The following is a 7,286-nucleotide window of genomic DNA, read 5'->3' as shown; positions in this document are numbered from 1 at the left end:
GTGTTTTCGAATTTAGTCCTGTCTACCAGTGTGGACAGCTTTCTAAAATGATTCAGACTGATGCTTAGCTGAAGTCAATCAGAACGGCTGGTGGAGAGGACAGGGAGCACATTCTTGGCCTCTGTTTAAGGTGCCCGCTGTTTCAATGAGGGTGCAATCAACATTCATTAATAATCCCATCCATTCTTTCTAATTGTGATTTTTTTTTTTTTTTTATATTCCATGAGAGGAAAAAGTCAACATCTGTGGCCATATTGATAAAAGTTTCTGACCTTAAATTAAGGAGGGAATGTGTATAGGTACTTGTGGCCATCTTATGTGTTCATTGATCAATTAAATTTACAATGAAAATGTTGCAAATAATAGTATAATAAATAAGTATATATAAATAAGTATATATAAAAGGATAAATAGGTATAAATAAAGGTGAAAAAAATATATATAGTATCTCACAAAAGCACCCCTCACACTTAAGCAAACATTTTTGTATATCTACTTGTGGCGGGCGACACGAGGGCAGTAAGAGGGGGGAGGGGGGAGGGGGGGGGGGGGGGGGGGTTTCTTAAAGATTTATAATTAATAGGATTGTATCATTCATACTCTGACTACGCCACTCTGGGAATTTCACCCAAAGAATTAGAGTAAGCCCCAACAAAAGGCACACACAGGTTCGAGTCACCTAATAGAGTCACTGCACACGGTGAGAAAGATACCGTCACCCAAGTAAGAATCCTCTGCCCCCGGTGCTCAGGCCCTGCTAACACACAAAAAGGGTATACATCAGATACAGAAATAAATAATCAAATAAAAAGAATCACTTCGATAGCTGGGAGGATTATTAGCGCTCAAATCAAGGAAACCAAAATAATATTACAATTAATAAATTGGAATAAACAGTTAGTTGAAACTAAACCCAAATGTCAACGGCAGCAAAATATATAAAGAAATAAATAAAGAAAACAAACCAAACTCCAGTCAAAATTATTAATCAAAAAAACAAATCAAGCAGTTGGGAGCAAAATAAAGCAATCTAAAGAAATGAACTTATTTCAGAGAAATAATTGAAAAATAGATCGTTCAACTTCAGGAGCAAAATCAAATACAAATGAGAAAGCAAGTAGAAACATCAAAATAAATTAGAATGAGAAAAGAGCAAGGATTACAGTTCAGATTCCACCACCAATCCTTGCAGCTAATATCAGTTCAAAAGAAAATGAAAACTACATGAAGCCAAAAAGAAACTAAAGAAAATATCAACTGAGAGTCCCAAATTACAATGGAATCAGTTGACAGTTAACAGGGTCGAAACAGGATCGAAAACAGACCAAAACAGGATCGAAAACAGACCGAAACAGGATCGAAAACAGACCGAAACAGGATCGAAACAGGATCGAAACAGGACAGCACTGCGGCCGGAATTGAACGCGGAGCACCCCGACTGGAATGAAGTTACAGTCCTTTACGGACCTATAACAGGGCGCTATAAACAACAGGATTGTTACTCTGCTAGATAAATTCTCTACTGCTAGATAAATTCTCTAACTTAATGCATGCACGTAAAACTAATACATACCGATCGCCGAGGAAAGTGAAACGTAGCTTTCTCTGGAGGGGAACTCAGGTTCTCACCACTGAGAAAGGGTATGGATTAGGACACATCCTTAAATACAAACTAGCACTTCAAAACACGCATTTCAACAGAGCCGATTAGCGAGAGATTAGCAAACTCTCCCTACCTCCTCCAGCGTCCACATCCAGTACACGCAAACAATAACAATTGTAGCGAGCTTGTGCCACAGAAGACAGCAGCACGCTCTCCAGAGCAAAACGGTGTTTCTAAAAGGTACATTAAAAGAACACACTTCTCATAACTACAGACACTCCAGGAGCTAAAAAAACAACTAACAGTGCATACTCTTACCGGTTCGGGTGCTCACGTCCGGTTCCCAGGAGGCAATAACGGGCTCGTATTAGTGACGCAACAATTCAACTGTGACGCCTGACTAGCGGTAACTGCGTGACTGTTTTAAAGCCCAGGAGCACATATGATTGGCTAGGCTGGCCATCGATCACAATGATGAAGAAAGACAGAAACGCCCTTCCTGCCACATACTCAAGGGACAATACTATAGAAATGAAACTTGGATATATTTTAGAGTAGTCAATGTGCTGCAGTATAGCTGTCCTCTGAAAATAACTCCACATACAGACATTATTGTCAAAATAGCTGGCAACAAAAGTAAGTACACCCTAAGTGATAACAACAGTGCGTCGTTTAACCATGCAAAGCCACGTGTTACAAATTGGTGTATCTTGTATTAGAGCAGTTAAAATTTGTGCTTTGAGTACAATTCTCTCATAGTGACCACTGGATGTTCAACATGGCACCTCATCGCAAATAACTCTCTAGGGATTTGAGAATTAGAATTGTTGCTCTCCACAAAGATGGCCTAGGCTATAAGAAGATTGGTATCACCCTGAAACTGAGTTACAGTACAGGCCAGGGTCATACAGAGGTTTTACAAGACGGGTTACACTTGTAACAGGCCTCGCAAGGGTCAATCAAAGAAGTTGAGTCCTCATGCTGTGCATCAGGTGCAGAAGCTGGCTTCAAAGAACAGATGCATGAGTTTTGCCAGCATTGCTTTAGAGGTTGCAGAAGAGGAAGGTCAGCTTGTCAGTACTCAGATCATACACCGCACACTGCAACAAGTTGGTTTGCATGGCCGTCGTCCCAGAAGGATGCCTCTTCTGAAGTTAGCTCACAAGAAAGCCCGCCAACAGTTTGCTGAAAGCAACCTGTCCAAGAGCATGAATTACTGGAACCATGTCCTGTGGTCTGATGAGACTGAGATAAACTTGTTTGCAACCTTTGCATGGTCTTTTCCCTCGCATCGGTGGCTTCGACCTGTTGTTCGATGCTCTTCTTCTATGCCTTCACGCGGCGCCCCCCCCCCCCCAGCTTTCGATGCCGTGGAGTGAAACTCCTCAATCTCCGACCGCTAAACTGGACAACACAGCTGAAGGAAGCAACATCGCCACTTAAGGTGGCTTTGATCAACGCCCGGTAAGTGGTGAACAAGACATTCATAATAAACAACTTTTTTTTACGACGCATGACTTGGATATTTTATTCATTACTGAGACCTGGATTAAGCCTGATGAGTTAAGTCCATTCACTGAATTAGCTCCACAGGACTGTCTTTTTTAAAATTCACCGCGCCTATCTGGCCGTGGTGGGGGACTAGCGTCAGTGTTTAAAAATTCTTATCCCTCTCAGATATGCAGGGGATATTGTTACCAGCTATGACAGAATATTAATTTTGGGTGATTTTAACATTCATGTATGCTAAGTCTTATGGCCTCTTTTGATTTTGATCAGTGGGTGTCTGGCCAAACTCATATTCAGGGACATACTTTAGACTTAATTTTATCACCTGGTTTACCTGTATCGGACATTAGCATCATTGCCACTGGCATGTCGGATCATTTGCCGATTCTGTCCTCCCTACCTCTTAATGCAACCTCGCTCACGGATGACTCAAATTTTTACTGATTGCGCAAGAGAGGACTTTATGGCATCATATCTCGGTTTACATGCCAATCAAGACATGGACTCATCTTTAAGCTTCTTAGATGCTGATGAACATTTGAACTTTTCCAATTCTATCTACTTTAACATCTTAAATGCTGTCGCTCCTCTTAAGGTAAAAAAATCCCAAAAACATAAGCACAACTCAAAGCCATGGTTAAATGACAATGTTTGTTCTCTCAGATAGATCTGTAGAAGGGCTGAACACAAGTGGAATAAGGATAGACTACATGTTTCCTATGATATCTTAAAGGATTCCCTCTCTGCTTTCCAGCGAGCTGCTACAGCTGCCAAACGTAAATACTTTTCTGAGTTGATTCTATCCAACAGCAATAGGCCCAATGCTCTATTTTCAACTATTGATTCTGCTCTTAATCCCACTACTCAAATGCTTGTCAGTCTATACGCCACTTGATGGCCCTGTCTGCTCTTCTATATGGTATGTCTTTGAGCCTATCTGTTTGGACTCCCTAAATGATATTGTTGCAACTTTAAAACCCACTAGTTGCTGTCAGGATGGGATTCCCACTTCTTTTCTTAAACCGGTATTTCAGGCTATCGGTCCTGATTTTCATCATCACCGGGATCGTTCCCAACTGTCTTAAACATGCTCCGGTTTTTCCTCATCTTAAAAAAGCTAATTTGGATTCTGCACTTCTGAGTAACTTCCGCCCAATTTCAAATATACCCTTTGTCTAGAAAATTCTAGAAAAGTGGATTTGAGTCAACTCCAGTCTTTTTTGAATGATAACAATATTCATGAGAAATTTCAGTCTGGTTTTAAAAATGGTCATGGCACAGAATTGGCTCTCTTAAGAGTCATGAATGATATAATGCTTACCACCGATACCGGGCAATCTGTGGCTTTGGTCATGATAGATCTTAGCACTGCATTTGACCTGGTCGATCACAACATTCTCATTTCTCGTCTTGACGCGTGTATGGGCTTTTGGGGTACAGTGCTACAATGGTTCCGTTCATATTTAACTATTAGGAGTTACTCAGTCTGCATCAGGCAACAGTCTTCGTCTGAAATGAAATTTGGGTCTGGCGTTCCTCAGGGCTCTATTCTTGGCCCGGAACTGTTTAATCTTTATATGCTCCCTTTGGGTTCTATTTTATCTAGATATGGGGTATCTTTTCATCTGTATGCTGATGACACACAAATTTACTTGCCTTTGAAGCGTGATGATAAGCTTGCTTTAAAGCCAATATTGGACTGTTTGGATGAACTAAAACTCTGGCTCGCTAGTAATATCTTGAGTCTTATTGAGAGCAAGACCGAAATTATCTTGTTTGGTTCAAACGATCGCAGTACTCATAATTTTGATCTCCAAACGTTGTTACCGTACAGTACCAACTGTGTTCAGAAACTGGGGGTTTGGTTTAATAACAACCTTAAATATGATAAGTGCTGTGGTTAAGTCCTGTTTTTATCATCTTCGTCTTTTAGCTAAGGTTAAGCCCTTTTTGTCTGCAAATAACTTTGAGATTGCTATGCATGCTTTTGTAACTTCCCGATTAGACTATTGTAACTCTTTATATATTGGTTCCTCTCAGATATGCATCACACATTTGCAATTAGTTCAAAATGCTGCTGCACGGCTTCTCAAAGGGAAGTGTAAATGTAAACACATTACACCAGTTTTGATCTCGCTTCATTGGCTACCGGTTAAATATACAAATAAAATTGTATTGTATTGTATGGTTTGGCTCAGAGGGTGTCCAGAATGTGTGGCGTCACCCTGGTGAGGAGCTCCAAGAAAATTGTGTCTTGCCTACAGTCAAGCATGGTGGTGGTAGCATCATGGTCTGGGGCTGCATGAGTGCTGCTGGTACTGGGGAGCTGTGCTTCATTGAGGGAAACATGGATTCCGTACTGTGACATTCTACAAGCAGAACATGATGCCCTCCCTTCAGAAACTGTGCCGAATGGCATGATAACGACCCCAAACACACCGCCAAGATGAAACTGCCTTGCTGAGGAAGCTGAAGGTGATGGAGTGGCCAAGTATGTCTCCAGACCTATTGAGCACCTGTGGGGCATCCTCAAGTGGAAGGTGGAGAAGCGCCATGTGTTTAATATCCAGCAGCTCCGTGATATCATTATGGATGAGTGGAAGAGGGTCCCAGCAACAACCTGTGCAGCTCTGGTGAATTCCACGCCTAGGAGGATTAAGGCAGTGCTAGATAACAATGGTGCTCACACAAAATATTGACACTTTGGACACATTTTTGACATGTTCCCTTAGGGCAGGGGTGGGGAACGTTGATCCTGGAGGGCCACTGTCCCGCAGAGTTTAGCTCCAACCCTGAAAAAAAAACATTCAGCTGCCTGTAACTTTAGTAATCCTGAAGACCTTGATTAGCTTCAGGTGTGTTTGATTAGGGTTGGAGCTAAACTCTGCAGGACAGTGGCCCTCCAGGATCAACGTTCCCCACCCCTGCCTTAGAGTGTACTCACTTTTGTTGCCAGCTATTTTGACAATAATGGCTGTATGTTGAGTTATTTTCAGAGGACAGTAAATATATACTGCTATACAAGCACCACATTGACTACTCTAGAAATGAAACTTGGATATATTTTATAGTATTGTCCCTTGAGAAGATACTAAAATGTTTGCTGAAATGTGTGGGGTGTACTCACTTTTGTGAGATACTGTGTGTGTGTGTGTATATATATATATATATATATATATATATATATATATATACTGTATATATATTCAAAAAGTTTTGGGCCGGTAAGATTATTATTATTATTTTTTTTTTTTGTAAAACGATTAATACTGCATATACATGTGTGCTGTCAATCAATTAAAAAAATAACTAAGTAATCGCACATTTTCTGTAATTATTTACACCTAACAAAAGTTAATAATACATTTTTATAAATTTAACAATTTTTGCTAATCAGTGTCGTGTTTAAATGCAAATGAATGATGTTATTTTTGAGTACTATGTGCTGAAATGTAATAATTTCACATTTAATCTCCAATTTAATTTAAAAACAACAAAGACAATAGCCTATATTTAAAATATTTGTTTAGTAGCATATTTTTATGACAGAAGGCATCACCGGTACCAACACTGCTACTGATGTCTCTATGATTTTTTCCCCCTTTATTTTAGCCATTAATTATAGCCATTCAGCATTACAGTATAATTGAAAGCTATACATTTTAACATTTATTAGGCTTTAAAAAATATAACAACTTTTAATTTAAGTGAACTTAAAACAATCTTAACAGAAACCCATTATAATATGTCACTTTTACCTGTGCCCTTTAATATATGGGCTCTTTCTTTTTGGCCCACTCAGACCAGTTCAGATTTTTATTTGCCCTGCCAAAATGCTCAAAAAGTTATTGTTCTTGAACCATGTAACCTTGTAAACAATGCTTTAAGATGAACAGGTAGGATATATACAGAAATTCACTTCAAAACACAAAACACTTCACAGTCTTCACTGCATAAATTATAAATGAAATATAGATTAATCCTCATTAAAGCTACAAAAAACTCTTTTAGTTCATTTAACTAATTTAAGACTGTGCTTGCTTGACAAAACGGGCATTTTGGCATAATTTTGTGTGTTTTTTTGTCCGTTCAAACGCTGTCAATATTTTTTAAATATTTTTAACGCATTCAACTGAAAAAATTGTGTGTATTAACGTGTTAATTTTGACATCTT

General features: G+C 39.4%; 1 long non-coding RNA gene across 2 annotated transcripts; it reads right to left on the bottom strand.

The window, feature by feature from the left end:
- Nucleotides 1-689: 689 nt before the first annotated feature.
- LOC130090642 (uncharacterized) lies at nucleotides 690-1,766 on the bottom strand. 2 transcript variants are annotated; one of them, XR_008807722.1, is made up of 3 exons: nucleotides 1,737-1,766; nucleotides 1,574-1,660; nucleotides 690-757 (listed from the first exon to the last, which is right to left on the bottom strand). It is a non-coding gene; the product is annotated as an uncharacterized LOC130090642 (long non-coding RNA). The 2 variants fall into 2 exon arrangements; XR_008807723.1 differs by having other exon boundaries at nucleotides 690-754.
- Nucleotides 1,767-7,286: the final 5,520 nt, after the last annotated feature.

This window comes from Rhinichthys klamathensis, unplaced genomic scaffold (genome assembly GCF_029890125.1).
Source record: "Rhinichthys klamathensis goyatoka isolate OS25496 unplaced genomic scaffold, OSU_Roscu_1.1 h1tg000149l_1, whole genome shotgun sequence".
NCBI lineage: Eukaryota > Metazoa > Chordata > Actinopteri > Cypriniformes > Leuciscidae > Rhinichthys > Rhinichthys klamathensis.
The sequence above is the reverse complement of the archived record's forward strand: the minus strand, read 5'-3'. Positions and strand labels throughout refer to the sequence as shown.